The sequence below is a fragment of the Pristis pectinata genome, chromosome 9 (genome assembly GCF_009764475.1).
Source record: "Pristis pectinata isolate sPriPec2 chromosome 9, sPriPec2.1.pri, whole genome shotgun sequence".
NCBI lineage: Eukaryota > Metazoa > Chordata > Chondrichthyes > Rhinopristiformes > Pristidae > Pristis > Pristis pectinata.
The window spans coordinates 8,688,719-8,714,868 of NC_067413.1; the positions used below are offsets into that span (position 1 = coordinate 8,688,719).

Genomic DNA, 26,150 nt, shown 5'->3' on the forward strand with positions numbered 1-26,150 from the left:
AAGCCAATATTGTCCTAACATCGTTAGGGTTCACTTGTGTTATTAGTTTTGCTGATAGGGCACTGTGGCTAGAATACACAGGTCAGATCTTGTTAGGAAAATAATGTTCATATTGACGACTCACGCCATGGTTAATGTCCAAATCAGCCTGCCAAGTCAGAGGAATGAGCTTTATGCCGTGAATTACAAATCTCCAGTACTTGCCGACTGGTTTACCTTGCTGCTGTCTAGTTCACCCAATCAGCATCTTGGTCTCAGTCACATTAATATTCTGAAGAACTACTGTATTTGCTCATTAATTCCCCATTAAACTTACTGCAGAAAGTTACATTTTATGCTCACAAGCTGAAAATTTAAATTGCAAAGTCTTGTTCCTCGGGCAGTAAGTTATGGAGCTTTCTTTTAAAAATTAAGGGTTAAAATCATTTTTTGCTGTTTCTTGCTGTTTTCTCTTTCATAATCGAGTTCCTTTCTCACCATAGAGCAATACAGCATGGATACAGGCCCTTCGGCCCAACCAGTTCATGCCCACCATGTGACCACCCAGCTGGTCTCAATTTCCTGCGTTCGGCCCATATCCCTCTAAGCCCCGCTCCTCCATGTACCTATCCGAGTGTTTCTTAAATGATACTATTGTACTTGCCTCAACCACTTCCTCTGGCAGCTCATTCCATATACTCACCACCCTCTCCGTGAAAAAGTTGCCCCTCAGGTCCCTTTAAAATCTTTCCCCTTTCATTCTAAATCTAAGCCCCCTAGTTTTGGACTCCCCTACCCTGGGGGAAAAGACTGTTACCATCCACCTTATCTGTGCTTCTCATAATTCTAAACACTTCCATAAGGTTGCCCTTCATTCTCCTACGTTCTAAGGAATGAAGATCTAGCCTGGCCAACCTCTCCCTATAACTCAGGCCCTCTAGTCCCCAGGTTCAAATCTGGCCACCGTCTGTAAGAAGCTTTTACATTTTCCCTGTGTCCTCATGGGTTTCCTCTGGGTGCTCCAGTTTCCTCCCATATTCCAAAGATATACAGGTTAGGAAGTTGTGGGCATGCCAGATTGGCACTGGAAACGTGGTGACACTTGCGGGCTGCACCCAGAACACTCTACACAAAAAGATGCATTTCACTGTGTGTCTCGATATACATGTGACTAATAAAGAAATCTTATCTTAAATATTTTCTGCACTTTTTCCAGTTTAACCACATCTTCACTATAACGGGGTGACCAAAACTGTACACAGCATTCCAAGTGCGGCTTTTGCTCTGATTTGACTCCAACCATCTGATTTCTTTCTCCTTCAATCCTGCTTCTTTTGCATCTTCAAATTTCACTGGTTATGGGACCCATGGTTCACAATGGTTGTAGAAATACTACAGCTCTTCTGAGGTAACGCCTTCAGAAAATTATGAGGGGAAAGTCCTTTACGCTGTAGAAAAATAATAGCAGGGCATAAAGTGAGACTCAAGCCAGATCGTCCAAAGAAGCTCAGATGGAGGGAATATAGTGAACACACAGTTAACCATGTAGTACGTGATCTGAGGAATCATCAAGTCATAGAGTCATACACCACAGAAACAGGCCCTTCGGCCCATCTGATTCATGCTGACCAATATGCCCATCCAATCTAGTCCCATTTGCCTGCATTTGGCCCATATCCCTCTAAACCCTTCCTATCCATGTACCTGCCCCAACCATTTCCTCCTGCAGCTCATTCCACATACTGACCACCCTCTGGGTGAAAAAGTTGCCCCTCAAGTTCCTATTAAACCTCTCTCCTCTCACCTTAAACTTATGCCCTCTAGTTCTTGGTTCCCCAACCCTGGTTAAAGACTGTATGCATTCACCTCATCTGCGCTCCTCATTTGCAGAATAATAGAAATTTATGGCACAGAAGGAGGCTGTTTGTCTCATTACATCCATGCTGGACAAAAATGGACTATGATTTAATCACAGTTCCTAGCTTTTTGTCCATGGTTCTGCAGGTTACAGCTCTTCAAATAGTATACCATTGTACCAGTGGCATCACCCGTATCTACATGTCACCTGAAGATCTGGGCAGGTGGGTCAAGTTCTGAGGGCAAAATAATGCAGATGCCGGGAACCTGAACTAAAACAGAGAATGATAGAAATACGCAGCAGGTCAAGCAGGACCCGTAGAGTCAGAAGCTCTGAGGAAGTTCTGATGAAAGGTCAATGATCTCAGATGTTGAGTCCGTTATTCTCTCCACAGAGGCTAACTCAACTGGTATTGGTATTGGTTTATTACTGTCACTTGTACCGAGCTACAGTGAAAAACTTTTGCATACCGATCATACAGGTCAATTCATTACACAGTGCAGTTACATTGAGTCAGTACAGAGTGCATTGAGGTAGTACAGGTAAAAACAATAACAGTACAGAGTAAAGTGTCACAGCTACAGAGAAAGTGCAGTGCAATAAGGTGCAAGGTTACAGCAAGGTAGATCATGAGGTCAGAGTCCATCTCATCGTATAAGGGAACTGTTCAATAGTCTTATCACAGTGGGGTAGAAGCTGTCCTTAAGTCTGGTGGTATGTGCCCTCAACCTCCTGTATCTTCTACCCGATGGAAGAGGAGAGAAGAGAGAACGTCCCAGGTGGGTGGCGTCTTTGACTATGCTGGCTGCTTTACCCAGGCAACGAGAGGTATTTCCATGATGAGTATTTCCAGCTTTTTCTGTTTTTAATTGAATCAGATTCTGAACTGTGTATGTGGTGATGCTTATTTTCCCATCTTCAAAAACGATTGCCTTAGGAAATTTAAGGGTGAATGCTTGGATGAATGGGACAGCCTGCAGACTAGGGCAGGGCACAAGGAATGGGTCAAGCTCTTGAACAGACCTCTCATACGCTAAAAGATGAACTCTTGAGCTCCCAATCTACCTTGTCATGGCCCTTGCATTTTATTTGTTTACTTGCACGGCACTTTCTCAGTAACTGTAACCATGTATTCTGCATTCTGTTTTCTTTTTTAATACCTCGATGTACTTATGATCTGTCTGAATGGCACACAGACAAAAGCTTTTCATTGTATCTCGGTACTTGTGACAATAATAAGCCAATTCCATTTCCAAAGAATGTGATCCTTTCATCCTGGATTCTTGGTTTCCAATCCAAGGGGACATAAATAGAAGCAGGAAAGTGCCATTCAGCCTTTGACCTGCTCCACTATTTAGTAAGTTCATGGCTGATGTGTTAGCTCACCCCTTATCCTTTAATTCCTCCAATATCCACAAGTCTACTGATCTCTGTCTAAATTATACTCTGCGATTGCTACTTCACGGGTAAAGAGTTCCCTCTGGTGAAGAAATTTCTTCTTATCTCCATGTTGAATACTTGACCCCTTCTGAGACTTGTGACCCCTGGTTCTAGACACCCAGGGGAAACATCAAGTCCTCAGCTACCTTGTCAAGCCCCTGAGAATTTTATACATTTCAATGAGATTCTATTTCATTCTTCTAAATGCAAGACATTCTCAACCCATTCTGCTTAATCTCTTCTCATACAAGAAAGCACCATCATGGGAATCATGCTGGTGAACCTTTTGCTACACTCCCTCAATCACAAGTACATCCTTCATTAGGTAGGGAGAGCAGAGTTGTATACATTATTCCAGATGTGGTCTTACCAGAGCTCAATATAACCAGAGCATAACATCGCTATTGTTATACTCAAATCCTCTTCCGGTAAAGGCAACGTACCTTTTACATTCCTAATTGTTTCATGAATGTCCATCAGTAGTTTGGGATAATCTTACAGAGTCCAATCTTTTGTTCTGCATCCTCTCAACCTATCATGGACAGTACGTTCCAGTGGCTTGGTGTTCACCAATCCCAACGATGGGAAGCATCTGTGGGTTTCCTCAGTTTTAACCACGCTAATGGGCTTTTGCATTAAACTTAGACTTGACCTGAGGCAGCTCTGGAATGCGAGTTTGGCTCACCTGGTAGGACTTCCTGTTGAATCAGAAGATTGTGGGTTCAAAGCCTGACTCAAGCACTGATTCTTAGACAGTACTGAGTATGCCTTGGGTGAATTTACTTGAGATTAGAGTGAACAGGAATGCCATGAAGAACCAGCAAACACATCAACAGGCAGGGAATAGAGGGGTATGAATCACGTGCAGGCAGGTGGGATTAGTTTAATTTGGCATCGTAGTTGGCACAGACATTGTGGGCCGAAGGACCTGTTCCTGTGCTGTACTGTTCTATGTTCTTTGTTCTCTTTCTTTTCTATGTTTTTTAATGATTTTCTAATGATATTTATATACATTTTTTATTTTAGAACGTAGAACATAGAACATACGCACAGAACATGCCCTTCAGCCCACAATGTTGTGCCAACATAGCTATTCCCTCCTACCTACAGAATGCCCATATCCCTCTATTTTCCTCTCATTCATGTGCCCATCCAAGCACCTCTTAAAAGCCCCCAACGAATTTGCCTCCACCACCCTATCAGGCAACACATTCCAGGCATCCACCACTCTCTCAGTAAAAAGCGTCCCCCTCATGTCTGTTCTGAACCTACCCCCTCTCACCTTAAATGCATGCCCTCTGGTATTGGATCACTTAGTAATGGGGAAAAGATATTGCTTGTCCACCCTATCTATGCCCCTCATAATTTTATACACTTCCAACAGATCACCCCTCAGCCTCCACCGCTCCAGAGAAAAGAGCCCAAGTTTGTCCAGCCTCTCCTGATAACTCACGCCTTCTAACCCAGGCAACATCCTGGTAAACCTCCTCTGCACCCTCTCTAAAGCCTCGACATCCTTCCTATAGCGAGGTGACCAGAATTGCATGCAATACTCTAAATGCGACCTAACCAGAGTTCTATAGAGATGAAATTTTCTATATTATTTTTATATACAAATATAAGACATATAAAAATTGTATTAAACAATATTTATTTATATTATTATAATTTTCCTATGTTCTATGTTTCCTGAACCTGCACATTAATTTTATACTTTTTATTCCAGGACAGCAGTCTCCTCCCTCTGAAAGACCCAACATTAAACTGATTGAAGCAAATTCATCCCCTGACATATAACCTGACCGCTCTGAATTTGGACTTCAAATTCTGGAGATCTAAAATAGAAAGAATAAATGCTGGAAATGTTGAGCAGGTTAAGCAGTATCTGTAGAGAGAGCAACAGAGTTAAAATTTCAAGGTCAATGACCTGACATCATAACAGGAGTAGCATGACGTATGTCCAGGTTCAGTTCTGACCTCTGGACAGTTGAATCAAATTTGGAATTATGGCTTTGACGATGTTTTCAATTTGAATCCTCAAGGAGTGTGCGACACTCATTTGTAAATGACAGACACTTCATTAAGTGTCACTTTGGCACAGTAAGTTTTGTTGCTTTGTGGTCTGGAGTTGTTGCCTTTTGACACAATGTGCACTGGGATGTGATGTTTGCTTTCAAGTTCTTGGACAATGACAAGAGTGCAAGGTTGTCCTTGGCAGGTCATGCTTACACGTGCGACGTGACTACAGCTGTACTTTAAACTCAGCTTCTGAAATTCAGTTTCATTGACTTCAACGCGATCAATTTTCAGATTCAGGTTGCAACATACAGCTGCCAGCACAATGCATGAGTGACTCAGGGTGAAATTCTACCTCCCGTGTCTGAAACAGAGGTGGGCTTTTAAGTTGATTCTGCCAAGCTGAGGGAAGGTAAATGGCTGAAGTTCTCTGGCAGAGGTGTAGGACATAGAACACTACAGCACAGTACAGGCCCTTCGGCCCACGATGTTGAGCCAAATTAATTAAATGCCTAACTAAACTAATCCCTTCTGCCCACACAATGCCCCTATCCCTCCATTCTCTGCACATTCATGTGCCTACCTAAGAGCCTCTTAAACACCTCTATTAAGAGTGTGGTATGGGCCCAGAGTTTCCTGGTACATCACTGCAATGGCACAATGGAGGGATTTGCGGGGAACATAGGAGATTGAGGGGTGACAAAGAGGTGTGTAAAATCATGAGGGGCATAGATAGGGTAAACATACATGGGCTTTTTTTCCAGGGAAGGGGGACTCAAAACTACGCAGCATCGGTTTAAGGTAAAAGGTGAGTGATTTAAAAGGGACCTGAGGGGCAACTTCTTCACCCAGAGGGTGGTGGGTACATGGAGCAGGCTACCAGAGGAAGTGGTTGAGGCAGGCACAGTAACAACATTTGAAAGAGATTTGAATGTGGGTGGGTAGGAGGGGTTGAGAGGGATAGGGGCCGAACGCAGGCGAATGGGACTAGCTTGGTGGAGCCATGGTCGGTATGGACGAGTTGGGCGGAAGGGACTGTTTCCATTCTGTATTACTCTGTGATCTGAGGAATTGTCAGTGAAACGTGATTACATCTTGGAATTGCCCGATTTTAATGTAGAACCACCAGATTGGTCTAAAATGAAGCCAATTAGGTTACTCCCAATTCCCAACACTCACTTCATAGCTCTGTAGGTCACTTCTCTTCAGATTCATATCCAGGTGTTATTATAGTGATCAGGGTTTTTGCCTCTCCCATCCTCTCTGACGATGAATTCCAGACACACCACTCTGTGGCAGTAAATGCCGAATTTCCTTCGGCTTCTGAGGAAGTAGAGGCCTTCAAGATCTCATCCAGGTGCCTTCCAACATTGATGCTTGACCATCAGCTCGGACTCAGTTTCTGTGCTCTTTGACTATAAGCTTCTGTCTCCACCACCCTCTTGGACAATGAATTCCATACCCCCAGCGTTCACTGAGTGAAATATCTTTTCTCAGCTCCCTTCTAATCCTATCAATCATTCTCTGAGTTTCTCTGCCAAGGAAAATAGATCATCCCTGTTCACCCTTTCTAGCTTTCTTGTTATTTTATAGCCCTCAGTTTAATCTCCTCCTAGTCTCCCTTATTCCTGGGGAAAAAAAAAATCAATTATAACTAGGGCAGATTGTTTAGAAAGGGAAGCAGACGGCCGTTTCTATGTTGACATCAGGCAATACCACTTGAGTGCCTGTGTTAAGGACATCATCCAGCAGCTGCAGAGCATTCTGTGGGAGATGGGTGAACAGCCAGAGGCTGTGTTTCATATCAGAACCAGCAGCATAGGCTGTAAAAGGGACAAGGTTCTGCAGATATTCAGGAGTTAAGAAAGTGATTGAGAAGCAGGAGATGAAAAGTAGTAATCTCCAGATTATCATGCATCAGTAGGTGTAGAAATGGGAGGAGAGTGCAGTTAAATGTGATGCTGCAGGTGGAAAGATGAGGAAACGGGAGCAGGAGTAGGCCATTCAACCTCTCAAACTTTCCCTATCTTTCAATATAATCATGGTTAATCTATGCTGACCTCAACTTGCCTTCTGCCCCGTTCCCCATAGCCCTCAGTTCCTCGATGTTTCTAAACTATAAATGCTTCCTCTTTAAATATCCCTTATGACTGAGAGTACTTTAGATGCTTGGAGCATTGGGACCACTTCTGGGAGGGGTTGGACCTGTCTGGCAGACGGATCGCTGCTCAACTGCCTGGGACCACAACCTCGTGGGCGGCTTTACGAGTGGTGTTGGGGAGGGGGTCAAACTAACTTTGGAAGGGGACGGGAAAGTGAGCAAGGATTCAGAGAAAACCAGATCTATAAATGGAAGGCAGACAATTAGATTAGAAGGCAGAAGGAACAAATTTTGAACAGAATTTATTTGTGCTTCATGGTATAAATCAAAGTGCATGGAATTTAGTGAATAAGGGAGATAAACTGGGGGCACTAATAGACAGAGGAAGGTCTGATATCTTCGTCATTACTGAAACAGGGCTTAAAGAGGGGCAGAACTGGCAGTTCCAACTCCTGGTTGCAGTCTTCTCAGACAAGAGAGGAAGAATGTGGGGAGACTGCACCATCCCCAACCCTCCCGGTAGCTCAATGAGCTTCTTTCCAAACCAAAGCCAGCCTGCAGTCTCTGAAACCAAACGCGTGACTTGAACCAGAGTTTAAGTCACGTGCACAAGTATGGTGAGGTACAGGTACAATGAAAAACTTACTTGCAGCAGCATCACAGGCACGGAGGCACAGACAACACACGGAATATAAATTATACACAACTTATACCAGACAGCGAAGAAAAAAAAAGACTGTGCAAAACAAGACATTAGTGCAAAAAAAACGCAATCAGAGACAAGTCCATGTGGCACAAGAGGTGGTCCGTAGTGTTCCGTTGCTGAGGTAGGGTGAGGGTTGTACAGATCAGTTCAAGAACCTGATGGTTGTAAGAAAGTAGCTGTTCCTGGTGGTGTGGGACTTCAGGCTTCTGTACCTCCTGCCTGACGGTAGCAGTGAGAAGAGGGCATGACCCGGATGGTGGGGATGCTTGATGATAGAAGCCATCAAGTTTATTATTCTGTGCACAGATAAGGTGAGGTACAGGTACAATGAAACACTTGCTTGCAGCAGCATCACAGGCAACACACAAAATGTAAATCACACATAAATTATACCAGACAGTGAAGAAAAAGTAAACTGTGCTAAACAAGACATGAGTGAAATATAAACACAATCAGAGACAAGACACAAGCTTTTGTTCCTCCCCAGTAATCTACAACCAGATGCATTAACTCTGTTACTCTCCCCACAGATGCTGCCTGACTGGCTGAGTATTTCCAACACTTTCTGTCTTTTTTTTTAGATTTTCAGCATTTGCAGTTTTACTTTTGATTTTCAAGAATGTGGGGAGAGGTGAGTTGCTGGGAAACCTAGTGGGGAGGTTGGGATTGTTCTGTGAGGCAGCACAGACTTGACAGACTGAAATGGTCTCTTTGTATGTTGTAAGGCAATCTTCAAGGACTTGGATGTACACTTGAAGACCCGTAACTTGATGGAAAGTGGGAGAGAGTTGGGTAGCTCTTTGTTGACAAGCAATGGACTGAATGGATTTCTTCCATGGTGTAGGTTTTCCACCACTCTAAACCGACAGTACTTGGCCGGTCTCTCTTCATATCTAAGCTCCTCCAGCCTTGGTTCCAGCTATGTAAATTGCCTCTGCAGTACTATCACATCCTCCCTGAGCTGTCGCAGCCAGACCGTTCATCCAGAGGAATTTGCCGAGAGTTGTCAACTCTCTGTGTTGACCTCTGTCCATGCCAGCTTTGGGTGACAGTGTCTTGTCTTTGACTCAAAGAAACAAACTGCTGGAGGAACTCAACAGGTCAGGCAGCATCTGTGGAGGGAAATGGACAGTCAGCGTTTCGGGTTGAGACCCTTCATCTTGACCTGAAACGTCGACTGTCCACTTCCCTCCACAGATGCTGCCTGATCTGCTGAGTTCCTCCAGCAGTTATCTTTTTGCTCCAGGTTCCAGCATCTGCAGTCTCTTGTCCTGCCGTGTCTTCCACTCAGAAGTGTGTGGGTTCAAAATCCACTCTAGGGACTCAGGTACAGAAATGTCAACTCAGTCTCCAGTGCAGTACCGAAGGAGTGCCACACTGTTGGAAATATCAGATGACATATTAAACCAAGCTTGTTCAGTGGACACAAAGGAATATCAATCCAATATTTATATCAAACAATATCAGTAAAACAGATAATCAGGCTATTATCACATGATTGTGTGTGGGAGCTTGCTGCACACAATTAACTCCCAAACTTCCACATTTACAAATTTTGTTCCATCTATAATTTTGTGATATAAATACAAGTTTTTTTTGGAAACTCCAGGAAGTTTATCCAGTTTATCTGCCTTATTGACTAAACTCCATACATTTTGAGTATACAAATCATTTCCAGTGCATTGCTGTGAGAAAAAAAATACCTGGGCAATTACACCTCTTCAAAGCTTTCTTCTCACTCATTTAAAAAAATATAGTTTTAAAAATATTGAACAGAGGAATCTCTTTCCTCTGAGGGACATACTTACAGTTGTTTTAAAAATTGCTTGGTATGTGGGATTTTCTGATAAGTAAAAGCAGCAACCAATGAGAAGAAGCAGGACGTAGATGTTTGAGAATGCCAGAGTGAGGGGTGATTTTCTTGAAGCTTGTGGGGTTTTGAGAGAGTTTGACAGGATCCATCATAAGAGGATGTTTCTGCTGATGGGATGGTCTAGGATTAATGGTCATAGTTTCAGAGATCATTGGAATTCTCTACCTCTTCCGCTAACTGTATGATTGCTTTTGTTACATTAATGGCCAAACGATCCATTTTGCTTAAATGGAAGGATCCAATACCCCCTGCTACTTTTCAATGGTTCTCTCAAACTATATCATGTTTAAACTTGGAAAAAATTAGGAGTGGCACTGTTGATCCTTCGCTTAAATTTGAAGATATTTGGAGTCCATTTATTCAATATTTTCACATGATGTAGATCCCCTTTCAATAACTTTCCAACTTGGAGGAACAGAGTTGATGACATAATATTGCTCTGTTTCTACTGAGAAATTTTAGCCCAGTTTTTTTTCTTTTTTTTTGTTGTTGTTTTTTTTTGGATTTTTTTTTTGTTTAGTTTATATTGTTTACAATTTTTCTTATTGATTTGGGTCTTTTTTAATTTACATAATAAATCTTTTTCTTTCCTCTCTTCTTTTATATTATATTCATTCACTAAGAGATTGTTGGATCTACAGATTTTTAAAAATATTTTATTGTTCTTTATGATTATCTATGCCATGATTGTTCTGTTGATCTCTTTGTGTTACATGTACAAACATTGATGTTATATATCAATCTGTATTAATTTGAAAACTAATAAAAAGATTGAAAAAGAAAGGAATTCTCTACCTCAAAGGGCCACGTTATTCAGTGAGTATGGCCGAAGTGGAAGGATTTTTTTGGACAATGGGGGAATCGAGCAGGAAGGTGGAGTTAAGACCATGACCTAATCAGCCATGACCTTATAATGGTGGAGCAGGCTTCAGGGGCCAAGTGGTCTCTTCCTGGTCCTGTTCATATGAAGTTCACAGTCTTGTAAACATTGGTCTTGTAAAGGTAACTTGAGATTTCTTACTTATGTTTCTCCATGTTAGGTAAGGCCATGAGGGTCCTTTTCTCCCAGGGAAAGAGAATCAAAAACTAGAGGGCATAGGTGTAAGGTGAGAGGGGAAAGATTTAAAAGGGACCTAAGGGGCAACTTCTTCATGCATAGGGTGGTGTGTATATGGAACAAGCTGCCAGAGGAAGTGGTTGAGGCAGGTACAATAACGGCATTTAAAAGGCATTCAGACAAGTATATGGGGCAGGTTCATTAACAACATTTAAGAGACACTCAGACAGGTACATGGAAAGGAAAGGTTCAGAGGGATATGGGCCAAACACAGTCAAATGGGACTGGCTTAGATGGGAATCTTAGTAGGCATGGACGAGTTGGGACGAAGTGCCTGTTTCCATGCTGTATGACTCTCTGACTCCATAGGGTTCAGAGATTTACATGAGTCATGGCATAATTAGAGTCACAGAGTCATCGAGCAAATCCTTCCAGATTCTGCGCCCACAAGCACTAGTGTTTATTTACAGCAGCCAATTAACTTATCACCTGCACATCTTTGGGATGTGGGAGGGAACTGAAGCAGCTGAACGAAACCCACGTGGGCATAAAAGTCGGGAGGTCACGTTGCAGCCGTATAAAACGTTACCTGGGCCACATTTGGAGCATCGTGTGCAGGTCTGGTCGCCCCATTATAGGAAGGATGTGGAGGCTTTGGAGAGGGTGCAAAAGAGGATGACCAGGACGCTGCCAAGATTGGAGAGTATTAGCCATGAGAGGTTGGATAAACTTGGATTGTTTCTCCGAAGCATCAGAGGTTGTGTGGCGACTGGATAGAAGTTTATAAAATTATGAGAGGGATAGATAAGGTAGACAGTCAGAATTTTTCCCCCAGGGTGGAAATGTCAAAAACTCAAGAGCACGTGAGAGGGGGAAAGTTTAAAGGAGAGAACCCAAGTTGTTTTACACGGAGAGTGCTGGGTGCCTGGAATGCACTGCCTGGAGTGGTGGTGGAAGCAGATATGATAGTGGCTTTTAAGAGGCATATAGACAGGCACATAAAACAGGCAGGGAATGGAGGGATACACACTATATGCAAGCAGATGGGATTAGTTTAAATTGGCAGTGTGGTTGGAAAGGATATTGTAGGCCAAAGGGCCAGTTCCTTTCCTGGACTGTTCTAAGTTCAAATCTGGGTCTCTGGCACTGAGAGGTTGCTGTGCCACTGGTTCACACAGTTACAATGGTGGGATTGAGGCCATTGTACATCCTGCCCCTGGATTACTATGCCACCACTGTACCACCCCAAAAAGACACAAAACTTTCAAGTGGCCAAATAGTCCTCCGACAATCACAGCATCATTCTTCTGTTCTGGTTGCCCAAGGCTCCACCAGCATGGACCATGAGTAACACCTTCAGCTGGGGCAGTGCTGAACTGAGGTTAAAAAGAATCAACATGTTGCGTATTTATAGAACGCTGCACAAGCTAAACTTTGGGGAGCAGAGAACAGGAAGGTGCCACTGTGCTCCATGCAACCGTACAGTCATAGAACTGTACAGCACGGAATGGGACCTTCAGCCCATCATGTCCATGCCAACCTTTTTGTCCACCTACACTAATCCCACTTGCTTGCATTAGTAACATATCCTACTATGCCTCGCCTGGTTAAATATCTGAATGCCTCTTAAACACAGTAATGATATCAGATTCCATCACCTCCTCTGGCAGTGAGTCCAGGTATCAACCACCCTCTGTGTGAACCCCTCAAGTCTCCTTTAAAACTCCTTCCTCTCACCTTAAACCCAAGCCATCTTATTTTTGATACCCCTTCCATGGAATAAAAGAGATTTTGACTATCTATTCCTCTCATAATCCTATAGACTTCTTTTTGGCCACCCTTCAGCCTCCTTCGCTCCAGGCGAAACAAGCCCAACCTATCCAATCTCTCCCCATATCTGAAGTCCTCCAGTCCTTCAATTATTAAGATGTCAGTATAACACATTAAATTCAGCAAGTATCCATTCCTCAGTTGACAAGGTCAAAGAAGCAGCTCTGGGAATGAACAGACCCATTTTTAAACCTTCACACCTTCTTGCTCATTATCCAAGATGAATAAACAAGGGAATCTGATTCTCCGACACGTAGTCCCCATAGCTGAGTATTCACGCTTCTGTAAGGCGAACCTCCAGAGAAAGCAGAGTGGGACAACCTTTACCCAGGTGTACACTACTTGTCCTTCACTCAGGCACTTTCTCTACGACCTACAGAGGGTTCCCTGAACTTGTCAGTGATACCAAGTATACTGCTCACTCATTAAAGGGACTTCTTCATGGTTGTTCCTCTGGCCTTGTCCTTGAGTACATCTTTCCAAGCATTCAGTACATAGTGCAGACATTGCTGAGGCCACATTTGGAATATTATGTTCAGTTTTGGTCACCCTGCCACAGGAAATATGTCATTAAACTGGAATGAGTGCAGAGGAGATTTATGAAGATATTGCTGGAACTTGAGGGACGGAGTTATGGAGAGAGAAGATGAGAAGGTTGGGATTTTATTCATTGGAGTGAGGGAGAATGAGGGGTGATCTTATAGAGGTGTATAAAATCATGAGGGGCACAGATAAGGTCAATGTGCACAGTCTTTTTCCCAGGGTTGGGGAATCAAGAATGGGAGGGCATAGGGTTAAGGTGAGAGGCGAGAGATTTAATAGGAACTTGAGGGGCAACTTTTTGACCCAGAGGGTGGTCAGTATATGGAACAAACTGCCAAAGGAAGCAGTTGAGGCAGGTACATTAACAACGTTTAAAAGGTACTCAGACAGGTACATGGATAGAACAGTCTTAGAGAGATATGGGCCAAACACGGGCAAATGGGACTAGCTTAGATGGGAATTTTGGTCGGCATGGACCAGTTAGGCTGATGGGCCCATTTCCGTGCTGTATTACTCTATGAGTATAGTGTACAATCTAGTAGATGACCATATCATCAACATTGGAGACACAAGAGACTTCAGATGCTGGAATCTGGAGCAACACACAAGATGCTGGAGGAACTCAGTGGGTCAGGCAACATCTGTGGAGGGAAATGGACAGTCGACATTTCGGGTCGAGACATCAACATTGTTGGGACTGGTGTGCAGAGGATTTAAGATCTGATTGAAGGACGATTGACACATTTTCTCCCATCAGAAGATATTCCCGATTTGCTGAAATATCCCACATTTATTTCTCTCGCAATGGCAGCTGATTCAATTGAAATCACTGCAAACATTAAAATCCCACAGCAGGAGCAGTTTTCTGAATTTTACAGCTACCTGTGCTGACCCCCCTCAAGATCTCTTCACACAGTCTCGGAGCCTCGATATTTTATTGCTTCACCTACTGAGGGCCAGGATCTGGAACGTTCTCTCTAAACCTCTCCACATCCATCTCGCTGCCCGTTGAGCTGCTCTTTGAAGGAGAGATCAAAATTTTATATTGCATGATTACATTCCAGTGGAGTAGAAACAGACTGTGGAGTCTAATCTACCATAAATTCCAGCAAGTCATTCTCATACATTGTTCCTGTATCTTTTCCCACCTTTTACTTGCACAAGCAGTCATCAACGTTGATGTAACTTCTGCCTTAAATCACTGTGCAATGGTGTAGAAGATAGCAAAAACTTTATAATTAGTTTAGAACAGTGATATGCTTTCTATTTAGTTTACCAACACTTTGTGATATGTACAACTAATACTGTTAAAATCCACTGGTGTGTTAATGTGTTGAACAGCTTAATTAAAGCTTGTTTCTGTTCTTCATTTGTCAGGTGACAAGAAGAACTTGTGAAGTGAAAGGAAGTTGTTTAATCATGCGTATGAACGATGGAGATTTGGCCATTGTTGAATAGAACTTCTTTGGACTGGAGTGGTACTAGTGACCAAAACAGAGAAGACAAGTGGAGGTTTGCTGTTGCCAGGGCTTTAGAACAGCAGAAGGGATGTCAGAGCAATGTTTTATTTTCACTTGAGAGTGGTATCAAGGGCTATTGAAGACTCATGCACTTGCTGTTGGCAGGAACAGCAGAATGTGAATGGGGTTTGTGTTTACTGGAATAGTATGAACTGTTTGCTTGTGTTACTAATTGCAATATAAAGTACTTTTGTTGAACTTATTGATTAGATTAGAAGCATACCATTTAAAGCAAAAATGTTTTGTAACTTGCAAATTCCAACTTCCAGCTCTCTCCCTCCCCTTCTGTTTGAAAACTCTTGCATTTAATTCTGTGGGTCAGGCAGCATCTATGGAGGGAAATGGGCAGTTGGCATTTTGGGTTGGCCTGAAATGTTGACTGTCCATTTTCCTCCATAGATGCTGCCTGACCTGTAGAGTTCGTCCAGTGCTTTGTGTGTTGCTCCAGATTCCAACATCTGCAGTCTCTTGTGTCTACATTTAATTCTGCAGTGATTTTACTCACGAATATGAGCATCATTGAGAAGACCAACATTAATTGCCCTTCCATAATTACCCTTGTCTTGACCCTTCAGAGGGCAGCTGGCAGTCAGTCAAAATGGTCTGGAGTCACTTATTGGCCAGACTGGTTAATTTCACCACTTTAACCAACTTTCCTTTCCACATCGATCTAGTTAATATTTTATTATTTAAGACTCTTTCTGCTGCCCCAGTGGGATCTGAGCACTTGTCACCTCGTCATCAGCTGGGCTTCCAGCTCATTAACCCTGTAACAGCCAGATTTTAGCTCCATGAACGCTGCCCCATCTTATCAGAAGTATAAACATGACCATATATTTTGCTTCATGTGTGGCTTTGACCTCTAATGGAAGAGGAGCTCAGCTTGTCAAGGGTTTCTTCACCAAAGTAACATGTTTCAGTTCAGGGTTGGCAAAGTGGTGGTGCAGCTGGAAGAGCCACCGACTTGCAACAACAGAGCCCCAGGTTCAGTCTTGAGTGCTGTCTGTGTGGAGTTTGCACACTCTCCCTATGACAGTTTCGTTTCCTCCTTCCTCTGTCCTGATGTAGGGTCTCAGACTGAAATGCCAACCATCCCTTTGTCTCCACAGATGTGGCTCGACACCTAGAGTTCTTCCAGCAATTTATTTTGGCTGTTAATTGGCCATTGTACATTGCCCCAAGTATGCAGGTGAGTGGTGCAGTCTGGGGGAAGTTGAAAGAATAAAACAAATGGAATTAGTGTAAATGAGTGGTTGATATCTACTGTGGGCTGAAGGGCCTGTTTCCCCGCTGTATTTCTATGACTCAATGACTAAGTTGTGTGCTATACCTTCTCAGAAACTTCAGAAGATGTACTTTTACTTCAAGTCCAAAGACTTGAGCTCCAGATAAAATCCCAATGTCCATCACAACCAATCAAACACCGCTGAAATATGGCCACTGTCGTATGTGGAAAGAGGCATAGTTGACTTGTGCACAAGTTCTCCACAAGGATGTTGTCTTAATGCCTCAACGTTCAGGATGGTCACCTGGAAAGTGTCATTGACTTGTCCTCCCAGGGAATCTGGAGGATTTCTGACATTTTTCCAGTGTCTTGAGTTGCCTGTTGCAGGCAGTCCAGGTCTCTGACTAGTTATAAGGGCAGGGATCACTGCTGCTCATAGACTGTGAGATTGGTGTCAGATTTGATGCCTTGATCTTCCAGTAATCAACTGAGTAGTCAATGGGCTTGGTGCACAAAAATTAAATGGCAGGTTTACATTCAGTGTGAAATCCAGCCCTTGGTAAATCGCAGAGTAGCCATGTTCCCACTGCCATGCATGCTCAATTAAAGCACAAGCATAAATGGTGTAAGCCACCAGGTCCCTAAAAGAAGCAGGGTTAAGGCCATCCCTTATTACCGTGTGTGACAATGAAGAGGATTCCTTTGCATGAATTCCTCTAAAGTCAGAGTAGATTTCAAATTACAGAATGGCTTCATTGTGAAGCTTGGAGAATCAGTGAACAGGCAGATCACATCATTCCGTAGCTTTGTCATTTCAATTTGGTTGTGCTCAAAGACTGAAAGGACCTATATAGAACATAAAACATTACAGGCCCTTCGGCCCACGATGTTGTGCCAACATTTTATCCTGCTCTAATATCTATCTAACCCTTCCCTCCCACATAGCCCTCCATTTTTCTATCATTCATATGTCTATCTAAGAGTCCCTAATCTATCTGCCTCCATAACCTCTGCTGGAAGTGCGTTCCACGCACCCACTACTCTCTGTATAAAAAACTTACCTGATATCCCCCTTATACCTTCCTCCAATCACCTTAAAATTATGTCCCTTCGTGTTAGCCGTTTGCACCCTGGGAAAAAGTCTCTGACTGTCCACTCGATCTATGCCTCTTATCATCTTGTACACCTCTATCAAGTCACCTCTCATCCTCCTTCTCTCCAAAGAGAAAAGCCCTAGCTCACTCAACCTATCCTCATAAGACATGCTCTCCAATCCAGGCAGCATCCTGGTAAATCTCCTCTACACCCTCTCTAAAGCTTCCACATCCTTCCTATAATGAGGCAACCAGAACTGAACACAATACTCCAAGTGTGGTCTAACCAGAGTTCTACAGAGCTGCAACATTACCTCGCGGCTCTTGAACTCAATACCCCGACTAATGAAGGCCAACACTCCATACGCCTTCTTAACAACCCTAGCAACCTGCATGTCAACCTTGAGGGATCTATGGATGTGGACCCCAAGATCCTCCACACCGCTAAGAGCCCTGCCATTAACCTTGTATTCCGCCTTCAAATTCGATCTTCCAAAGTGAATCAACTATAATTGATTCATCTTGTTGAATGGAGTATTTTATCACGAGAATTCACTGATTTTGCAAAACATGAATAAAAAAAAGAAACCTCCCCTTACATCAAAAATTTGAAAAAATATATCAGACTCTATTTATCTTCTACATTCACACTTTCCCAACAGTACAGCACTGGCTTCATTCTGCACTGGAACATCAGTCTGGATTTTGCATTTGTGTCCTGTACAGTGGGACTTGACATTACAACTTCTAACCCACATTTGGTGCGCAGTCAAACACAACCAGTGTCAACAGAACTTTCTGACAGGTGGTTCACTCCCAACACATTCCAATTCACAACTTTATTTGAAACTTATTCCTAGTCTTTGAAGAATATTGTATGTAGACAATATGACTGACTTTAAGCATGGTTAAATATTACCAGCAAGATTATTTGTGGGTATGATGTTTAAAGAAAACAGCACAAGTTTTATTTCTATTTTATTAGCTGTAGTTGAATAGAACTGTCAGTGGTAATGACTGTTGACTTACAAGAGCTACACCACCATAATGCTATGAATCTGGCAAATACACATTTTTACTATCGAGAGACTTCCATAAATAAGAGCACAGAACAGAGGTCTCAAACAGGAGAACCTTTCTGTATTCCTTTTCCTTTTGTTAATTATGACAAGTGTCTAAATCCTAATGAAACATAATAGATTATGCAATGGTTTTATTACTTATTCTGAAACGTGCATTAAACCTTGCAGTAAGTAATTTAATGGTAATGTGAATGATTGCAGATCTGTTTAATAATGCATAATGTGAGTAGATGGAATATTAACCAGTTATTGTACAGTTGTGCGTTTGGGAACAGGGAGTAACTGGCATGAAATTTGCAGCAACAGTCTGCTGGAGGAACTCAGCAGGTTGAGCAGCATCCATGGGAGGGAAAAGAAATGTTGATGATTTGGGTCGAAACCCTGTATTAGGACTGAGGGGAGATGGTCTGCGTAAAAATGAGAAGGGGAATGATGAGACAGAAGGTTTCAAAAAAAAATACTTGCATCTCATTTCCTTTAAAATTGCCCCTCTCACCTTAAACTTATGCCTTCTTGTATTTGACCTTCCCACCCTGGGAGGAAGACTCTGACGGTTTCCCCTACCTATGCTTCTCATAATTTTATATACTTCCATCAGGTCACCCCTCAGCCTCCGCTCCAGAGAAAACAATCCAAGTTTGTCCAACCTCTCCTTAGCTAACACTCCAATCCAGCAGACATCTTTGTAAAGCCCCTCTGCACCTTCTCCAAAGCCTTCTTCCCTTTTCTAATTCTAATGAAAGATCATTGACACAAAACATCCACACTGTTTCTCTCTCTACAGATGCTGCCTGACCTGCTGAGTATTTAGAGATACCTGAGGTTATTTTTCAGAACTCTCCTTTACAGGAAAACATGTCCCAACCTTTCCAGCCTTTCCTGATGGTTACCATGTTACTCAGTTGTAGTTCAATCATGTCTCTGGATTCAAGTCCCACAACAGAACACAATCTCATCCAATACTCCGGAGAAGTACTGTGCAAGAAGTCCAGGTACGACCTACGGAAGGCCATTGTGAGAGCAAAAAGCAATTCCATGTGAAATTAAAGAGATAGTTGGATGGAATACAGCTGTGGCAGGGTTTGCATGCCATTACTTCCTATAAGGCGAAACCTAACAGCATAAATGACAGTGATGATTCATTCCCTGATGAGCTCAATGACTTTCATGCACGCTTTGAAAGGGCGACTAATACTACATCTGTGCAAATCCACACAGCATCTGGTGACTCTGTGATCTCTGTCTCAGAGGCCAATGTCAGAACATCCTTCAAGAGGGTGAACCCTCACAAGGCATCAGGCCCTGAAGGTGTACCTGGTCAGGTACTGAAAACCTGTGCTGACCAACTGGCTGGAGAGTTCAAGGACATCTTCAACTTCTCACTGCTGCAGTCGGAAGTTCCCATCTGCTTCAAAAGGGCATCAATCATACTGGTGCCCAGGAAGAGCAGGGTGAACTGCCTCAACAACTATCCCCCAGTAACACTCACATCTACTTTGATAAAGTGCTTTGAGAGGTTGGTCATGGCTAGAATTAACTCCTGCCTGAGCAAGTACCTGGACCCACTGCAATTTGCCTACAGCCACAACAGGTCTACAGTGAACGCCAACTAACTGGCTATCCACTCGGTTTGGCAGCACCTAGACAACAGCAATACATACATCAGGCTGCTGTTTATCGATTACAGCTTGATGTTCAACACCACCATCCCCTCAGTATTAATCACCAACCTTCTAAACCTGGCCTCTGTACCTCCCTCTGCAACTGGATCCTCGACTTTCTCACCGGGAGACCACAGTCAGTACGGATCAGTGATAACATCTCTTCCTCGCTGACAATCAACACAGGCACACCTCAAAGATATGTGCTTAGCCCACTGTTCTACTCTCTCTACATTCATGTGTCTAGGAACAGCTCAAACGCAATCCATAAATTCACAGATGACACCACTGTTGTTGGTAAAATCTCGGATGGTGACAAGGAGGTGTACAGGAGTGAGATAGATCAGCTGGTTGAGTGCTGTCACAACAACAACCTCGCACTCAACGTCAGCAAGACCAAGGAATTGATTGTGGACTTCAGGAAGGGGAAGTCGAGAGAACACACACCAGTCTTCATTGAGGGGTCAGCTGGGGAAAGGGTGAGCAGCTTCAGGTCCCTGGGTGTCAACATCTCCGAGGATCCGTCCTGGGCCCAACACATTGATGCAATCATGAAGAAGGCATACCAGCGGCTCTACTTCGTTAGGAGTTTGAGGAGATTTGGTATGTCACCAAAGACTCTTGCAAATTTTTACAGATGTACGGTGGAGAGCATTCTGACTGGTTGCATCACAGCCTGGTATGGAGGCTCCAATGTGCAGGATCGCAAGAGGCTGCAGAGGATTGTAGACTCAGCCAGCTTCATCATGAGCACAACCCTCCATCCCTTGCACGGGCACAACCATCGAGGATATCTTCAAGAGGCAGTGCCATCACTAAGGGCCCTCACAGTCTGGGACATGCCCTCTTCTCGTTACCACCATCGGGGAGGAGGTACAGGAGCCTGAAGACCCACACTCAATGATTCAGGAACAGCTTCTTCCCCTCCGCCGTCAGATTTCTGAAGGGTCCATGAACCCATGAACACTGCGTTATTTTTCCTTTTTTTTACATTGTTTAATTATTTTGTAATTTATAGTTTTTTTATGTCTTTGTGCTGTTTTTATGTCTTTGGCACAAAACAACTAATTTCACGTTATATAAGACGGTGATAATAAACATTCTGATTCTGTGCAGCACTTCAGTTGCATGATCTGGCTCGACAAATTTTCCTAAATTGAGGCTCTGACAACTGTCTTGGGCAAATATAGAGGTCCTATATTTCCATGTGACGTAGAATGAGGACATTTGACCCATTGAGTCTAGCCTGGTTCTCACAGCAATCCCATCAGTCCCACTTTTATTTCTGTATAACCCATTCTCACACATGCCCATTAACACACACCAATTCTCCCACCAGCGATCTTTACAGTTTATTTACAGTAATTTACAGTAGACAATTAATCCAACAATCAGCATATCTTTGGGATGAGAGATGTAACTGGAATAGCTGGGGAAAGCCCATACAGTGCAAGGGAGGATGTGCAAACTCCACATAGACAACACCAGAGGTCAGGATCGAACCTGGGTGATTGGGGTTGTGGGACTGGTGTAGTACCTGCAGCGTCAATGTGCTGCTCCTTTCTTGAAGAACAGTGTGGAGCATTCCCTGGAACCAATTCTTGTTGTTCAGCAACATCAGCAAAAAGCAGCTTTGGTCATTATCTCATTGGCACCTGGGACCACCAGGCTCAAGGACAGCTTCTACCTCACCGCGATAAGACTATCGAATGGTTCCCTTATACGATGAGATGGACTCTTGACCTCACAATCTACCTTGTTATGACCTTGCACCTTATTGTCTCCCTGTAATGCACTTCCCTGTAGCTGTGACACTTTACTCTGTATTCTGTTATTGTTTTTACCCTGTACTACCTCAATGCACTGTGTAATGAATTGATCTGTATGAACGGTATGCAAGACAAGTTTTTTTCACTGTACCTTGGTACAAGTGACAATAATAAACCAATACCAATACCAATACCAGGAGCTTGTTGATAACAACTTGGCCGGTGTTTTCCCACAGAATTGTTGCAGAAACCCATGTGATTCAATGAAGGGTACGTGAATCTATCACTGTCATTCCCTGGGAATAGTGAAATTTGACTACTGAAGGTGGCTTTCCTGGGACAGCTCTCCTTCGTTTCGTCAGTAGTACTTCCAATCACTGGGCTTGTGGGCAGTGGATGCGCACAGTTGCCCAACATGAGTGAGCAAGGCGTGTAAGCAATATATGAAGCTAGCAGAGTTGACACTGCCTCACAGCTAGAACACAGGGCAAGCATGAAGTGTTATCCTGCAGTGACAGTGCTCAATTCAATATTGTGTCATTACCTTCTGAAAAGAAATTCCTCATTAAGAAAATTAAAGGTCACAGCGATAAGTGCAGTGGCTATGTTACTGGTATCCAGAAGCCAAGAATATTAGTGTTAAAGCACAAATTTGAATCATACTGGGGCAACTGGGGAATTTAAATTCAACTAATTCAATAAAATTTGAATTAAAAAGCTATTATCAGTAGTTTCTCATCACAATCGGGAATGGATTGTGATAAAACTCATCTGGCTCACTAATACTTTTCGGAGGAAATCTGTCATCTATATCTGGTCTGGCTTATACGCAACTTTAGACTGACAACACGGCAGGTGACTCTTTCCTGGCTTCTGAATGTCCAGCAATAATCTCCTCAAATCAGAGACGGCCAATAAATGTTGGCCTTGCCAGTAATGCCCAGATCCAATAAACCAAACTCATCAGGAGTGTAGCATTGTAAGACCCAGATAATGTAAATGTAATCTTTGAAGCACTGGTTAGATAAGTAGACAGAACCATCAATGGACCGATGGAGCAATGTCGATTGTCATTATGTTCTGCATTTTCTTATGAGGTGATTGCTAGTTTAATATGTAATCATTTTTAAAAAATCTCTCTGTAACATTGTCAAGTCCACAGGGTTTTTCTTTTAACAATGTGCTAAAATCTAATAAAGTGGGACAAATTTGTGAGGAAAAATTGATTTCCTGAAGTAATTTAGCCTAATAGCAAGGACAACAATTAAAGGCCACCAATAAGAGGGCTGGATCATTTGTGCTTAATCTGTGTTCATCAGGAATTGATTAAATGGCTGACTTATATTCAAAAAGAATTAATTACTTTCCAACTTGGATGTAATTAACAACATAAAGAAAGGCTTCAAAGTTATTCATTAAATAGTCACAGATAATCAGAGCAAGAGTGAAAATGTGAGCAGCATTTAATGAAAACACAAAACTATTCATCTCTTAGATTAAAATAATTTTCATAATGTGCAAAAGAAATTGGTTTTTGTCACAAATTTAATCACTTTTAATGTGTCGGTCCTCTATAGTTTTGATACCATTTGCAAAGATTTACAAAACGCCATTGTTGAGGATACATGTTAGTTTTATTCTTGAAATAATTCCCTGACTTACATTCATACAGATAAATTGCTCCTGAAACCTAGCAACAAAGACAAATCTCATCTCTTGGATACCAGCTATTTTGTTCCACGTGTCACAATGATCGGGCCATATCAAATATAGATCCCAGCAGGGGACAAATGGGAACACTGTCGATAAATAGCAACAAGCTTCGTTCTGGATCAGAGGGAAAAAAAGTGAACATTCAAAACTCTTCAAGCTGTAACAAGACAAGAGAAGCTTGAGCACAGAGTGATATTAAATATGCATTTTGCTCCTGGATACTTAAAGAATGTATTTTTTATTTCAGAAATAATCTTTTTTTATATATATTAAGAAAACACATTGCAAAACATTTTACATTCTTAGTGTCACTTGGTCAACACATTCAGTAGTGTTGACACTTTTTTTAAAACCATAGCACCATTGCCACTCATGTGGCCCCCTGGGGTGATCCTTTCACTGTTTGAGGGGCTTCCCCACCTGAATCAGCCCCTCCATATCTGGTAGCAGAAGGAGCCTAGACTGTGGACCTTCCCCACAGAGCCTTTGTGTAGGCTGCTCCAAGCTTCAGTGCATCCCTCAGCATGTAATCCTGCAGCCTGGAATGTGCCAGTCGACAGCATTCCCTGACAGACATCTCGCTGTACTGGAAGACCAACGAGTTTCTGCAGACCAAAGAGCATCCTTCACCGATCTTCTAGCAGCACTTGACATCTGCCTCTAAAAACCTGGTTAGATACCACCAAGTAGATGAATATGCCTTAACTATTTGTGTGTTGTAAGGCCACTAGGGTCCCTTCCATCCTTCTCAAGGGATGTGCATGAAAGGAGAGAAGGTTAGCATGATTTAAAGAACGTGACATCTTGTCTTTGTATTGGTATTGGTATTGGTATTGGTTTATTATTGTCACTTGTACCAAGGTACAGTGAAAAACTTGTCTTGCATACATATCTTACAGGTCAATTCATTACACAGTGCAGTTACATTGAGTTAGTACAGAGTGCATTGAAGTAGTACAGGTAAAAACAATAACAGTACAGAGTAAAATGTCACAGCTACAGAGAAAGTGCAGTGCAATAACGTGCAAGGTCACAACAAGGTAGATTGTGTGGTCAGAGTCCATCTCATCATATAAGGGAAGTGTTCAATAGTCTTATCACAGTGGAATAGAAGCTGTCCTTAAGTCTGATGGTGCGTGCCCTCAGTCTCCTGTATCTTCTACCTGATGGAAGAGGAGAGAAGAGAGAATGACCTGGGTGGGTGGGGTCTTTGATTATGCTGGCTGCTTTGCCAAGGCAGCAAGAGGTAAAGACAGAGTCCAAGGAGGGGAGGCTGGTTTCCGTGATGTACTGGGCTATGTCCACAACTCTCTGTAATTTCTTGCGGTCCTGGGCAGAGCAGTTGCCACACCAAACTGTGCTGCATCCAGATAGGATGCTTTCTATGGTGCATCGATAAAAGTTGGTGAGTGTCAAAGAGGACATACTGAATTTTTTTAGCCTCCTGACGAGGTTGAGGTGCTGGTGAGCTTTCTTGGCCATGGCATCTATGTGATTTGACCAGGACAGGCTATTGGTGATGTTCACTCCCAGGAACTTGAAGCTCTCAACCCTCTCGACCTCAGCACCATTGATGTAGACAGGTGCATGTACACCGTCCCCTTTCCTGAAGTCAGTGACCAGTCCTTTTGTTGACATTGAGGGAAAGGTTGTTGTCATGACACCATGTCACTAAGCTCTCTATCTCCTTCCTGTACTCCGGCCATGTCTGAGATATGGCCAACAACAGTGGTATCATCTGCAAACTTGTAGATGGAGTTAGAGCAGAATCTGGCCACACAGTCATGAGTGTATAGGGAGTAGGTTGAATATTCCAACGGCTTCCGAAACAGACGACCACTTTCATTCGAAACACATCCTCCTTATAGTGTGGCGACTGAAAAATGTGGAAGATATTCCAACTATGTTTCATTATTATTCCAACTAAGCATCCAGTTCATTTACTTTGCATTGCACCAGCTTTCACAGGAATCTAAGAAGAGGCTTCCACCTCCAATGGCTGTACACTGCATGATGAAGTTATAAAAGGTATCACACGTGAGCATTCAAACTACTGCCTAATGGTCTCTGACTACCTGAGGGAAGACAACTAACTGCATTTCAGCAGCAGTTAGTTTCCCTAATGCGACTGTCCCTGGGAAGAGCTATAACATGCACCGACCATTAACAACAGTATAAGCATAGTCTGCAATGCCAATTGAAATGAACCTCTGACACCCAATGAATGGTGAAAGTCATCTCCAGCTAAGTCCAGCTTGCACTTGGCTTAACTTGCATAAAAGAGTATTTTCAAGAATATTTTAGCACATCTACATTCATCAATGGGATGACCTTCAATAATGCATTTTTTAAAACAAAGGCCATAAAGTGACAAGGGATACAAGGTGATAAAGGTCAGAGATATTTGGCAATGTAGATTGACTGGTCATTACTCGGCTCTTCGTGTTGGTAAGAATTCAAAAAATGACAGATGGGATTCTCTCTGTTCAGAGGTATAGAGCAGTGTTTCTCTAACGATGGTGACTGTACTCCTGGAGGCATGCCTCCCACAAGGCATACTTGGTGGGACAAGGGAGACGTTCTTCACTAATGGGCATTGTAGTGCTGCTGGTGGCGGATAGGGCAGAGGGGGAGTACAGGGCACAGGACAGAGGACCTTGGAGGGACAGGGCAGGATTATGGG

The 26,150-nt window shown here is 42.9% G+C and overlaps 1 pseudogene; it reads right to left on the reverse strand.

Moving 5' to 3' along the window:
• Positions 1–24,127: 24,127 nt before the first annotated feature.
• Positions 24,128–24,228, reverse strand: LOC127574726 (uncharacterized; annotated as a pseudogene).
• Between the last annotated feature and the right edge of the window lie 1,922 nt (positions 24,229–26,150).